This window comes from Numenius arquata, chromosome 1, assembly GCF_964106895.1.
Source record: "Numenius arquata chromosome 1, bNumArq3.hap1.1, whole genome shotgun sequence".
NCBI lineage: Eukaryota > Metazoa > Chordata > Aves > Charadriiformes > Scolopacidae > Numenius > Numenius arquata.
The window spans coordinates 42571762-42587408 of NC_133576.1; positions in this window are offsets into that span (position 1 = coordinate 42571762).

The window sequence follows — 15647 nt, forward strand, 5'->3', positions numbered from 1 at the left end:
TCTGATCGTTCTAGTCGACCTGACATTTTCTCAAGTTTTCAGAAGTCATATTTTAGAAAATAGCACTACTTCTCTTGTGCTTCTTGACACTTGCTGGAAAAATTTAGGGTAAAGTTCTTTAACTTAGAATTCTAACTTATTTATTCTATTTCCATTCTAGGTCTATCCAAAGATAACCTGTCAATAAATTATAGAAGCATAATATTAAAATTCCAGTAAACTGAATGAATATTGAAGAGGGAGGAGAAAACCAGTTTGCTACAAAAACTAACAATTAATGATCTAATATAGCTCAAACCTATTTGAAAATGAGACTTGTCAATTAGAAGTAGAAACATGGAAGTTGAATGTTTTAAAACAGAGGCTAGGATGGGATTGCTTCATGTTTAATAAACCCTTTGAGACTTGCCATGCATTTTTTGTATTTTGGCATTTTCCCTGGCCTGGGAAGTTGGAAACTAGAATGTCTTGGTTTCTTTGGTTAGGTTAATTTTTTTAATAAAGCCTTTAAAAAAGCTAATTAAATTAAACTGTTGCAGTTGCAGCACTCACATGGGGCACAAGGGATCCTCATTTGAAACCTCTGACTCCCTCTCTGACCTAGGGACCTGTGCCCCGGGGCTTGCAGCACTGGTTTTTATGTTTTCTTTTTTTCTGAAGGTGAGTCATATTCATATTTTCACAAAAAGCAAATGGAAACAAGTATTAAACCCTCACACTTCTTCCCAAAACAGAAGTTTTGCTCCCCGCCAGCCATATTCACAGAGTTGTATGTAAGTTGCCATGTCAGAAACTCAGCTACAACAGGCATTGGCAGCCTCTCCTAACAGCGAAGGGACTCGGTATTTAAGTGACATCCCAAAGCAAGTAGGAGCAGAAACTAGGATCCACATACGCTAGGTTTGGGATCAATAGGGAAAAGTGCTCAGTGATGTAACAACCTTTTAAAAAAGCCTGTTTGGAGCACAATGTCTGCAGTACTCCAGTATTGCTGCCAAAGCAGATCCACAGCTCCTGAAAAATCGGTGCAACTCTTCTGGAACTACACTGGTTTACACCAGCTGAGAACCCAGTTTGAGGCACATGAAATCACTGTAAAAAAATGCAGAGGGAGTGGGGGAGGCTGAAGCAGCTCACAAGTTTGGTTTTGTTTTTAAAGAGCATGTGCAGCAGGACAAGGTGCACTAAATTGTAGGCGAGCTGCCTTCTCAAGCCCTGCCATCATCATCACAGCTGTGGGAAACAGATGCAAACAAACCCCACAAAATGACAAGGTAGGTGAATGCTGGTGAGATGGAGGTAAGTGTTACGGAAATAGCTCAGCTGTCTGTAGGTCCTCTTGCAGGAAAGCTGAATAAGCGTGCTGGCCCCAGAAGATCACCTGACCCCTTCTGTTTTCTGAACAGTTTTTCCATACTAACAGTTTGGAGACTGCTTTGGGATATGGCACAATATATGCTGCCTATAGGCTTGATATCAGAGGTGAATATCTTATGATGGCTAACTGTGTGACTACTAATTGATAGGAGATGTGCTCTGAAAAAGCAATGAAGGTCCTTAAGCTGCTTCTCAATCCTCAGCCTCCTGCTCTCTTCTCAAACACCAGCAGTAAGTCACATTACCCACCTTCAAAAATATCGCCCACTTGTTCCCCCAGCTGGAGCTGAGCACCTTGGTCACAGTTATCTTGAGGGATCATGGAGAAGGTAATTCAAGAGAAAACGCTGTGACAAAAAGTGAAACTAGAATTTCTGAATTAAGAAGCTGCTATTTCTCTCAGGACAGGCTGAAATTTCACTGGGGCATGCTGCGTGAAAGCATGGCAAGGAGACAACCTTCAGTTTCACCTTTTGTAACCCTCTAGTTGTACCTTGTTGGCAACTGAGTGCCTCCTAAGGCTTGGCATATGGTATCATCCGAAGCAAAAATAAAAATATTGCACCCATCTGTACTCCTACATGTTTTTGCTAGCCAATTTCTACACTCACGAAAACAGATTATTTTAATGTTACTTTTTTTTTTTCAAATCCTTAAAGCAATGTCGCAAAAGTGTTTCCAGTTTTGTGTATCTTAAGTACTTCATCAGAAGAAACACTTCCAGAGAGAATCACATTTAGTCTTGGGCTGTTATCCAAGATGTTTGTAGGATGAATGAGCCCTAACATGGAATTAAATGCAATTAATGCCTATGGCAAGGTTCCTTTACATTCCTGGGATATAAAGAAGAATTCATCTCTCATGTAATAAGCCTATTCAAGATCATTAACTGCATTAGTTACTAGTACTCTTAGTCCTGTAGCATCTGTCAGCTCTTTTAATGGTCCAGAGTCTGGGCCAATTAGAGAGTAAGACTGGAACAACTAGAGATAAAGTTTCTTTGAAAATCCCAGTTTCTCTCTGCCGTCACCTTACCATCAGAAAGTGCTTAACTGGAGCAGGCAGGCAGCCAAACCCTATCTGGGGAAATTCCCCGCCTCACAAGTTATCTATTTAATTCCAATGGCACTATTTTATAAAGGCCCTTCCTGTTCCTTTCTCTTTCCTTCTCAGTCTAGCTGTGCTGGAAAAGTGCCAGCTTTTCTTGTTTGGATTTAACCTCCTAGCAATTTTTTTTTTTTTCTAAATCACTGGACAGCCCCCTAGCCTTTGAAAACTCTGGGTTATTTCTGGATGCATAAGTCAACAACAACTTCTGGGGAAGGCTTATCTCGCCAGCTATAAACTCTTTTCCTACCTGACTCTCTTGAGAACAAGACGTATTGGCTGCTCATAATTCACGTAAATGTTCAATGTTTCATGACAAAGAGAAACATGCTGAATTATTTTTATCTCCTCTCCCGGAATAAATCCCTGCACAGTTCATTTCCAGGCATCCATCACTTCACACCAGAGGCAGGGCTTTGGTAACGAAGGGAGATCTAAGCGGAGAGGCCTCCAGAGCATTAACCTGCTCCGAGTGGGACAGAGGCAAAGCAGGACTGCATTCCACCTCCAGAAGTCAAACCTTGCCATGGTACATTTAAAGTGAAAATTTACCAACACATGCTCACACGATTCGCTTAATTAAAAAGGGCCATAAGCAGCCTTGTTCTCTGCACTGGAACGGATCTGTCTGGAAGTGTTGGATACCAAGGACAGATAGGAAACACAGCACACATTGAAGAGAGCTATGGGAATAATTTGAAGCAAATATTTAAAATACAATAAATTCTGCCTCTATCTGCTCAAGAATGACCATGAACTGAACTGCAATTTTGTTTCAGCTTATCTAAGTTTGATCATTTATCATTGCATCAAATGATTCTTGGTCTGTAAATTATGGAAATTCATGTAAATAATGGAACCCCTGTCTGTGTTGACCTGCCCTTAGCAGGAAGTGATATATTGTTGCTCCAGCCCTCTGAGATGAAAGTGTAATCTCTTAAGTGCTTTAAAAAAGTGTCCCTATAAAGCCAAAAACTTTTTTTCATTGCTGCAGAACCAGTTTTCAATGTTTGGCATCATTGCAGAGGACAATTCTGTTTATCTGGCTCATATTTGTATGGGTCATTAGCATGAGTCAGGGGCACACAGTTAAAAATTAGCATGTATTGGGTCTAAGAGACCAGAGCAAGGAGCAAGACTTGAAGCAGGTTGGTCTTATCGTTGCTAAACCTTGAACCAACAGAGAAGTGGAAAAGAATCATAACAAAATATATTCAGACCATACCTTTTCATAGAAATAAGCCATGTCAAAGGCATGGTTTTTTGGCTATCAGCCTTCTTATTAATCTCTCTCAAGGAATTGGAGGCAAACTTTGATAGCATAATACCATGCAAAATAGCCTGATACAAAGCTAATAGGCCAATCAAAGGGGAGAAGTATCTTTAGCTAGAACTGCAAGTTGAATTTGGGTGGATAAAAGCTTGCAACAGTGTTAGATTACAGAGGGTAACACAATTCTGCCAAAATGTCATGAGATTTTTGCTCAGGCTTGGGGTTTTTGTAAAAAGGCATTTGCTCCTGATTGTTCCAAGTCGCCATGGAGAGCGACCGATTGACACAACTGGTTAGGATGTCAAAAAGCCTTTCCGAGCTGAAATAAATGCACTGATTAGGGGGGGAACCTCTCAAAATGTTATCATTAAATGTCATGATTAAAATAAAAGCAACGCAGGAGACAAAAATGAGATTGAAACTTGCCACAGGCTTTGCTGAGCTGTGTTTGTACAATATTGCAAGCTGAACTACGCTGATTTTTGATAAAAGACTGTTCCTGCAACCTGCCACATGATTGAAAACAGAGCTGCCTTGGGTACAACAGAAAACAACAAGTCGAGGCCTTGAGGACCCAAAGAAGGTCACTGGATGTAGCTTGGATTTGAGACACTCAGTGCTGAGTCCCAGCAGGACCTTTCCCCTTGCAGAAATAGAACCCTGAGACCCTGAGGTGGCCAAGGCTGGAGATGGCGATCCCGCAGCCAGACGTGTGGCTTACCCAGCTCCCTTAAACCTGGGCAGCCCCACAGGGACCAGGACCCAGGCTTCCATGCACAGAGGCAATCAGAGACACCAGAACCCCCATGCTTTCTGCCATCACACCCCAAACTCCCAACCCTAGAGAGATCTGTATCTGTTTAAGGCTTGATTTTTTTTTCCCTACAGAACCTGGAAATCCTGACTTTCAAGATAAAGCCTGGGCGTCAAGAGCTCCCAGGCTCCCTGCTGCCTTTCGCTGAGCTGGAGCCAGCGTCCGCTCCAACAGCCCATCGCCCTGTGAGCGCTGGCGATGAATTTGCTCCAGAGCCACAGCTCCCCGTCATCCTGGCAGCTACTTGTGAAATTGGCACTGTCCTCGCCCTCCCAGCTGCTATTATTTATTTCATTAGTAAACATCATGTTTCAGTCCTTTTAAAAACTAAATTTCCAGTTTCTGGGAAATAGGAATAAAATTAAATTAAATCAAAACTTTCACAAGGTTTCCATGAACCAGAAATCGTGCTTCTTTGCCATTTTTCATCAGTAGTTCAGAAAAAAAACAGGCCTTCTGTGCTGAGCTTGGACAAATGGAAGTGGAGCTTGTAAAGTCAGTGCTTACATTTGAAAATTTAGACTTAGGTTTGAATTTCACTCTGAATTACTCCATCTTTTTAAATATCTTAGATAACTTTTATAAGAATGAAAAGTCAAGCTTCACAGGCCGTTTAGACATTTAAGTGCATATTTTTAAAGCACCACATATGTATATTGAGCCTGTGTGAATTCATTCTACCATCTGTCAGAAGTATTATATCAAGTGTCTGTAAGGGACTTTGGAGGTTCAGCACAAAGAAGTATGAAGTTTATTCCCTGGGGACATTTCCTGCTCCTCAAATACAGAATTTGCAAAACCCATGGAAATTCAAAAGAAAGGAAGAAGAAAAAAAGATTAAATGAGCATTTAATTGGATCTTAAAGACAAACAGAAGTTGTCTAGGGTACCAGAACCATAAGGACCCAGCCCTGCAAGGATAGGTCACCCTGGTGGGTACCAGGCTGTGAGAGCAGAAAGACAACAGGGACCAGACTGATGAGTGAAAATGAGCATTTAGTCAGCTGATTGTCTTGCTTTCAGTGGTCATATTTGAAAATTCAGATTGACAAGCACACTCAGTGTAGAAACAAAGTGCATACCAGAAAGAAAGGGATAGGCTGATGAAATTCACAGGGTGGGCAAGATCATCCTTGTGCTCAGCGTCCCCACTCAGAAGGTGACCAGGGTCTTCCAGCCAGCCTTGTAATCAGGAAAATTGGAAGAGTAATGCTAAACTGGGCTTTTACTTACACACAGACTTACCCACCCTTTGGCGCAAGTGTCCCCACATTGGAAGGGACAGAGAAAGAGTGAAGACACTCAGTCAAAGAAAACATAGTTCCCACGCTGCCAATATCTGCCAGAACAAACCTAAATCAGCTGTGCCCCTGGTGCACAGCAGCACCATGGCTGGGATGGCATGTGCACACACAGCGCCGTGAGCAGGTGGCAGACACTGTCACTTACCAGGTCGGCTGGTCCCAAGCTGCCTCGCTTTTGCACTAGTCAGCCTGCCCTGAGACCCTGGCACAGCTGACAGTTGTTTTGCAGCCGGAATCACACTTTAAAACTGCACTGGCCCCTCTGCCAGTTGCAGTCATCCTCTACCCAGCCTCCCCCAGGAACGGAGAAGGACCCAGACCTCAGTGAACTGAAATCTGTGGATGAGCTCCTCTGCTTACTTATCTCTCTGCATCCACACAGGTTGTGATAAAGGGATCACAGTTTATACCCCTCTGTCTCATGCAGCCAAGTTCAGACCTAATTTAAGCTCTGACAACTTGCAATGCTGTAGCTTGACAACGTCAGCTTTGGCCTTGGATCTTGCACATGAGATGGTCATGTGAAGTCTCCAGTATCACCATCGTAAAATACTACTCTATGATCACTGCAATACTGTCTTTTGTTTAACGGGGGTGAGTGGTCATACATGCCCTCTCAAATGAGCAGTTGAAGCCTAGTTTCTAAAACGTTCTTCTGAAGAGAAGAGCACTGAACACTGCCTCTGTATGCTGACCAGCTGGTGAGACTACGCTTGCTAATTTTTCCTTCCAGATTAGTGTATCTAAACAGTATTTTATAGTCTTTGGACATTCATCAGTACCCAGCCTGTTATATGTGCAGCTGCACTCATAACATTTGACCTGTCAAGAGAGGAAATGCAACTCCCTAACCCCAGCCCAACATATTAACTTCTCTCATTTTCCATTTTCCCTTTTTTGTTATTCGACTCATAAAGTCACAAAGTCATGACCTCTGGCAGAAAAAAATGTGTGTGAGAAAAAGGATAGCACGGCATCTTAACTCTCGCCAATAGTCAGGTATGTGTTTTCAGACGCATGAAAAGAGAGAAGGAAAATCAAATAAGAAAGCGAACAACCGGAGAGCTAGAAGTTCAGGAAGCAAGATGGGGAAGGGAACGGCAACATCAGCGTACGAGGGTGAGTGAAACCCAGCGAGCCTTATCCAGAGCCACATAGGAGCAACTACCCGGCCAGCAGTGAACCGGGAGTCAAACATGCAAAGGGAAGAAGAGGCGGGAAGAGCCAACGTCCCCCAGCACAGGGAACACTGGTGGGTGGGGAGCCAACGAGAGATTTTTAAATGTTGATTGTATTTTGTATTGAAGCGTAAAAGAACAGCAAGTTAATGAGAAGGGCTGGCTGAGGCCTCTCCCATAAATCAATTGTCTCTGAGGGGGAAAAAAATAGAAAATGACACCCCTCCACAAAGAAACGCAACAACAACAAGAGATCAAGATTTTTCCCACACTTAATAATGTTTTACACAATTACAATAAAGGATCTCCAGGGAGTGCGGTTGCTTTGTAATGCCAAGACATGTACTTGAAAAGAGCAGCTAGATGAAACTGTAATAGAGCTCTAGCTTTTGTACTCTGGAAAAAACCACAAATATATGTATAGGAGAAGCTTTTAAAGAAACAATCCTTTAAAGAAAGAATAAGCAAAAACAAACAAAAGGAAAATGCATTTTCAAGCATCAATGTTAACCTGATGAGAAGGCTGCTACAGAATTAACTTAGTTATTTACATTATTATTTGGTTTAAATAGCTTGTAGGTCTTCAGTGTGATTATGCATGGTGAATTCTATTTGGTGAAATCCATCAAATTTTATTCAGAAAAAAAAGGAAAAAAAATCATATTACTCAGCTTCCACATCCAGCCTCCTTGGGTAGACACACGATAACAAAATACCTGCCTGCAGTGGATGGAGTTGAGAGTAAAGTGTGACAATTAGAGGCAGCTCCAGACTTCAGAAGCTTGTAGTAGTCCAGGAAAAGATCTAAATTTAAGACCCAAACATTAATCACAGCTCTGAGAAGCAACTGACTATCTTTTTGAGTAAATCAGATTTTAGTTTTATAGGTGTTTAAGACATGATTGTGATTAATAAAACAGTCTGAATTTCAGTGAAACTGGGGAGTGGTTGTTTCTTTTGGTTCCTGGCTCTGACACAAACTTTTTGTGTAACCAGGATCTCAGAGGCTTGCTTTCCTTTGCTTTGCTTTGCTAAAATGGTGGTAATAATGTTTCTTTTGTCTATTTAGCTCTTTGGCTTTTCACAAGTGCTTTCTCCATGTGACCTCCTTGTGACACTAGGTACTGTAAATACAGACTTACCAACAATATGGAACTCTTATGATTAATGGCAACTCGTTAAATGCACTCCATGCAAGTTTTGTATTGTTATTTAGACATTAAAACAATAACATAAACCAAAATACATTATGAGGCCACGTTGCTTTTGGTTAAAAGAAGCTATTTGTAATTTGTATTGAAAACAGGCTAGCCAAAATGGCAGCACATCATCCCCTCGCAGACCAATGCAGAAACAAATGTGACCCTTCCTCTTCTGAAAAACCACATTTCTACCACTGCCCCACGCCTCCTGGTGAGCCACAGCAGAGCAGCCCCAGGGGGCAAATGCTTTGAAGAGGGTGAGGGAGGGAAGGAGCCCTCCGAGCTGGCCTGGAGCAGTCTTTGTGTCCATGGAGGAAGAAGCCCATGCTTAGGAGAGCTGCCCCACCACACCTACCACACACCCAGACATAAAGCACGGGGAGGAACAAGACGATATCCCAGGTCAGCTAAGATATTTGGAGATAGGAGTCAACACTCCTTACATTTCATTCTTCAAGACAGCCAAGAAGCAAACAGACAACTGCAGCTGATCTTTGAGGTCCCATGTCCTATTTTGTAAAGCACAGCTTCTCGCTGGCAGTGTAAGCCGCTGGGTTTGAGCTCCACTCTGTAATTGAATTTAATGGCAGAGCATCTTGCAGACACTCCAGAAGAGGGGCATTGCATCTTATTTACATTTGTTTCTCTCCTCTAAAAGGGATTAAGGGTGACTAGCTCAGAGGAATCCTGCTTGATAAGTCTCCTGGTGCTCCTCAGTGGAAGCAGAGCGCTCCTGTTCTGCATAAGAATTAGCAGGTTGTTGGCCTCGTGGGAGATGACAATTAAAAAAAACCAACAAACCCAAAAACAAAAACAAAAAACCAAACCACAACACATACTTAGTGCTAGGATTTCATGCCTTGCTCTCTTATTTCTATTTCTAAGACACCAGTAACACACTGAGTCACAGCAGGCATGGGAAACTTTGCTCTTGGTTGCGCAATGTCACCGCTTTCCTGCATCGTGATCTTACGAAATTCAGAAGTATCATTAAACTGAACCAACATTGTATTTCTGAAAGGCCACCTTATATTATGTAAACAGACAGCTTTTAGTCCCAGAACAAGAGATCGTTGTGTAAGATTATGCATCACCACTGCACAGTTCGGACACCACTGATCTGCTGTAACAGAATTCCTGAGCAAGAAGCAAAGTACTAATAATAATGTTTCGTTTGGGAAAAGAAAAAAAAAAAAAAGGGAAATCGGCCTGATTTTTACAAAGAGCTTCACTGCTGGTGAAGTCTGGGATCCCACAGTCTCTCTCAGAAGTCGACCATGGGAAAGGGGTACAGGCTTGGATTACTTCCCATTCTTTCAAACACATCAGTGGCAAGCATAGCATGGCAGTGTCTTTTGGATATGAATCCCCTGGCCCTTACTTATACCTCAGTGGTCTCAGGTGCTGTGAACTTTGGTCAGGTTCATCCCTAGACGACCCATTTTTCAGAGGATTGCCTCGGTTTATGCCTTAGCACACTTCCTTTTGTTCCAGTGAGCTCTTCCCTCCAGAGTAAACTGGGGGAAGGGACATAGGCAATGGCACTAATGTTCACCCCTGGCAATGAGATGGCACTGCTTTCCTGGAGGCAGGGCTGTGGTGCAGCTGGAGGAGAAGAGATGCAGCTTCCTCAAGCTTCCCACAGACCCCGTTGGCACAGGCTGTGCAGAAGGCCTGCCAAGGAAGTGTCACCCTCTGGGCATCCCAGCCAGCTCTCTCCACCTCAGGGGCTGGAGCTCAGCTCTTGGGTACAGCCAAAGAAAGGTTGCTCCAGGTGCCAGCAGATTCCAGGCAATGAACCTGGTATGTGCAGAGGGCCGCCTTCACCCACCAGCTGGAGGGGAACACAGCAGCCATTGAAACTTATAAGGTATGTAGTATTTACCAAGAAAGCCTTTACGGGATTTTGCTCAAACACATGTACTATTTGGGCTCACATTAATACACAGAGAGATACAGGTCTCTTGAGGCATGTGCATAATTTAAATAACTGGCTCAAATTTTTCTTACTAAAATACAGAAGTCCCCTGATTCACCCTGGGAACAAGTATCTGTAGTTTCAATTTGAAAGGCAAAGTGTCTTTTAGTCCTCAGCAGCAACATCTAGCACTACTGCAAGGTGGGGAGGGGGCTGGCTGCTGCCACTGAGTAAGCTTCCAGTCTGGACTTTAGAGGCCGATAAGTAACTAGGGAGATAAAGGAGTTGGAAGGGATATGAATTGGGGAAGACAGATTGCAGAGTTACAGGGCTCTACCAGGCATATTTCTGACCAGAACCCATTCCCTTACAGGACCCTCATGGTTACCTTCATCTCATACCCTCTCATCTGTGCTCTGCACACTGGCCCTTCCTTTCTCACCTGCTTTCACACTCATTCCAGAGGCTACATCCTCTACACCTTCATCCCTCACCCTTGTTCCATTCGTGGCTCCCCATCTACATCCCATCTCCCACCTCCTTCATCTCTCATTACCATTACACCCCACCCCTGGCTCTACTACCCCATTTGCCCAAGGGCTGGTCCCTTCACTTTGCCCTTTCCCATCTCTTTCCCCAGATCAGAAGCTTTCCATCTGTTTCCCAGTTTCTTTATGCATCATCTTTCAATCCTTGTCTTCACACCCAGTGACTGTACGTATGTGTTTTTACAGTTTCAAACTTGTCATCACTGACTACTTTTATTATGATGGGACCCACTCTGAGCTCCTTCCTCCCTTTAATTAAATGGCTCGGCTATGATTCGTTCACACATGCCTCCAAACCATACTCTTGCTGGCTTCTCCTTCCCAACACGAGGTCTACCCTGCCCACTATCAGCCCTTGTTCACATCTGACACCTTTTTTCTCTGTTCCTTTTCTCATACTACTGATGCGTTTGGAAGGTCCCATGACTCCACTGACTTCCCTCCACTATTAGCCTGTCCTACCCTCCAGCTGTCCTGAAAGCTTCCTACCTGGGAGAACACAGCATCTGTAACTCCAGTTCCCACACCAAAAAGCCTGGCTTTCTTCTCACCACCTCTGAGTCATCACTACACCCTTCCATCTGTCTCTGCTTTTCTCTCTCTCTCTATGGACAAGTGCACCATTTTCCCATGACAGAAGATGAAAAAGAAGCCCATATACCCTTCTGCCATTCTTGGTTCCACTTCTTCTGTGACTGCACCATGAGAAAGAGTACAAGGTAGAGTAGTTTTGTTGGTGGCTTAGCAGCATGTGACCCTTCCCTTAAATTATCTACTGATTTCCTTTGAAAACAGTCATGCCTCTTCCAACATTATTCTTTTCGCATTATAAATGCAATTCCATCTTTCCACCACTACTGTTTTTTTTAAACCTAACTCCCTCTCCAACTGTTGATGCGTTTCTCTTTTTCCTTCTGTCTCCAAGTCCTTTGAATTCATCATATTCACTGGTTCCTTTCTTCCAATCTGATTCTAGATCCACTTCTAACAATTTCCTGCCATGGTAACTCACTGGATATGCTTCTCAGTCTCTTTAAATGAGCTCATTAAATGAGCTCTTCCAAGTCTTCATTCAGCCAATGTTTTTTCTTATACCGCCCCTTTACCTTGAGCTGTAGTCCTCTGTTGGTTCTCTCCCTAGATTTTAAATTTCTGTTAGTATATGAAAGGAGGTCCCATCCCATATTTAGCTTTGTCTTTAATGCTTCTTCATCTTAATTCTTGTGGGCAATCTTATTTTCAGGAAGCAGAACCTGAAGAGCTGGAAGAGACCTCAGGCAGATTTCTGGCCCATCCCTGAGAATAGGGCAGACCCAGCTATCATTTCTGAAAGGTTTTTGACTACCTAGGTCAAAACAGCTTCCAACGACAGAGACTGCAGAAGGTTCTCCAGCCAATTTATGCCTGATTTTGCTATTCAAACTGGTAGAAAGCTTTTTCCTGATGTCTGACTTGAGTTACTCTTGCCACAATTTAAGCCTGAGACTTCTTTCTCTAATGATCACAGGCAAGGGAGAATGGATTATTCTTTTCATCTTTGCAGCACCCTTTTATGTTACAATATTCTCTCTCATCCTTCTCTTCTCTAGACTAAGCAACCCCATGACCATGTTCATCTAACCCCATTCACCCATGCTGCTCTCCTCTGGTCTCCATTCAAGTAGCATATCTTTCTTGAATCACAACTCAGACACAGCTTTAGTAGTGCTCACTAGAGCACATGAATAAGCAGACTATATTTTGATATACATAGTCCAGATATCTGTCTTTTCCAGAATACCATGATATTGTCTCATTTTCTTCTACTTTAACTTCCAGAACCATTTTCTGAAGAAGTGTCAGAGAGCAGCAATAGCTACATGCCTGCTTTATTCTCAGCCAAGTCCAGTACTTTACATTAGACCTTGTTGACTAGTGTTCCATTTTTCACCTGCTTTCTCTGACACCTTTGTATCATTTGGGATTTAACCAGTATGACCACAGGCCCCTGTAGCTCACTGAGACCTCTTGCTATGTCCAGTTTATACAGTTTATACGCTGTCTCTATAATCTCTCTAAATTATGTGGTCTCTCACCCACCCAGGCAGCTAAGAATATCCTGTGTGGGCTTTCAATACCTCATGTCTTTGTTCAGACAGCATCTTTTTCTTTAGCCTTAATAAATGAGACGACTTCTATTTTCACACATCCCAAATATTTCCGGAGAGATGTTTTTTCTCACCAGCATTCCCACCTTGGTACACCCTGGTCCCTGGTGAGTTCACCCCACCTTCTCCGCCATATCAAACCATCAGCAGCTTGTCACCACTTCACATATCATCCCTCATTTGCTGCTGAGCTTCCAGCCCACACTATGTTTGGCCAGCAATGTCCCTTCCATCTTCAGCTTCCACTTTACAAACAAGCCCTTCTGGGTTTTCTCCTAAGTTCCCCCTAAGCTTCAGGGCAGATTTCCAGAAACAACAAAGAAACTCCCAGGAATTTCATTACCCTCTTTAAACTCTGCTTTGAAACTTCTCCTTTGTGAAGAAGGCTGCGATAAATAAATGCAGAAATGGATATAACAATAAATGCTTGGTGTGTTGAGAACACCAAATATCCTCCTGACTGGCAGTGTCCTCTTGCTTCCTAGTTGCCCCCTCACCTCATCCTTCACTCACTGGCTGCTTCTATCACACATTTCTTGCAAAGAAGCCTCTCTCTCCATTATGTAGTTGTACAAGACCTAGTCCAGTGGTGTCACAGTTTGTGACTGGTGTCCTAGACACAATCTAACAACAAATCATGGTGGACTATACTGGCAACTTAACCTTGATAGCAAGTGGCTGCAAGTTGTTTGCGTTTGACCACAACTTGGCACTCCCTAGGGTAGCATGGTGATGATATCAGTTCATTTTCCAGTGAGCAAATCTGTTAAAATGACACCGAAAGTAGGTCTCAAAGCAAGTTCTGTGGTATTTGCAGCATGATCCTGAAGTGAAAGGAAAGCTCCTTTTCTAAGGTGGTGCCTTTGGTTTAGAAGTAAAATACCTATGGAGGGGAGTGGAGGAGAAGGGGCACCTTGTACAAGGAATAAAGAGAAAACTTCAGTTTTCAAAGCCTTTGAACATGGTACTGTCAAGTAGAAAGCACATAAGGAAATACAGCAGTATGTCATATATAACCCTTTTCTGGTTTCAGCTTACAACAGTCTTCATTGGTTAGTAACTTAACAATTTTGGAAAGTGTGAATACCTCCCTTCCTCTTGTAGGAGTTGTACTAGCCCTGCACACCTATACCTCTAAATAAAGGACTAAAAGCAAACATGTTTTGAAGAAGGACATAGTTAAGAAGAAAAAGCCCTCTGTATCTAGCAGACAGCTTATAGCAGTAGCAGCACTGGGGATGCTCAGAAGGGAGTGCTCTATATTTGTGTTTACATATTGATTGTTTTGAAGCCTCTTTCAGTTCCAGGAATGGTAGACTATAAAAAATGATATATATTTGTGGTTTGGCACCCAAAGAGAGCTTCAACTCAGGCATCATTGCCGGTTGCCAACATCTGCAAATTATTACATGTTGGTTTTGTTTTGGGATTTTTTTGAGCCTCAAACTGCAAAACTAACGTCACTCGCTGGTTGCGCCTACTGCCGAGTAACAGGGTGGAATTGTGGTATGGGAGTTTCACCATGCAGGTCACCGAGTTTACTAATAAACATCATTTTATGATAATACTTCTCCTCTCTGCTACTGTGCTATAGAGGAAATTCTAGATAAATAAAACTCAGAAATAAATTTAAGTTTCTTTTCAAAGTGAATAAAGAACATTGAGTTTTATTTTTAAAACAATCTTCCACTGAAAATGTACCAGTACCATGGTATAAGGACACTTGGCTTTGTCAAAGGAGGAAAATAAACTGTGCAGATGATTTTGGAACCATATGTTTGAGCAGTGGGGAACAGTCTGTCAAAGTGAAGAGTCCTCATTCCTGCTGAAATACTTGGCAATGATCTGTACATAGAAATTACGATGCCAGAAGAGCTCACCACATGCTTACACGATCCCAGCAGATCTCGTGACTGACACACAGCAGTGCTGATGTGTAGACAAGGAACCATCTTTAACCAGCATCCGTCTCAGACACAAGTGAGAAAGAAAGCACCATCCTGAACAATTAAGCTACAGCTGCCAGGCAGCAGTTAATACTTGCTCAAAATGCATCACGTGGCATCAAGTCATCAGAGGCAAACACCATCAACTTCGGCTGTTGTAGCACACATTTTTCTTGTTTATAAAGGGCAAAGAGGTAGGCAAACAGGAACATCATGACACTAACTTTTCCTTACTTTCTTGCCGGTCTAATTTAAAGACCACAACAGCAAACCCCACCACTGCATGTGTGCTTCATGGAAAAATGGTACTTCATGAGACTCAGTGTTTGTTTGCAGAGAGAATAGGCATGCTCATAATGAAGAAGGATAGCCAGAATTTATTCGGATTGGAGTAGAAAGGAAGTTAAAAAACCACTGGTTATTAAACTCAAGTTCAGTCCCTTTATCTTAAACTGTTAAATTTCAGGGTCCTTTGTCTTCACTGCCATTTTAGCTATACTTCAAGTTGAATCTGTCTGCAGCGTAGGCATAAAGTTAGTCTGGCATGCCTATGTGGTACACTGAAGCAAAAGCACTACCGTATTATAAATTGACGCCCCGGTTGATTTTGTAACTGCTTTCCAGTACAAATTAACCCTAAACCATCAACAAGTCCACAGCAATGAAGTTTATTGTTGCTGTACCGCCTGCATGCAACATGCCTACGGGAAACACCCAAGCCACAACAAAAGATAAAAAAAAAAAACAACTTAGAAATGCAAGCTTGAAAACTCCATGATTTGTAAGCCACAGTGAAACAGCTGAATCTGCTGTGGGTGAAGACAGATCTGCCA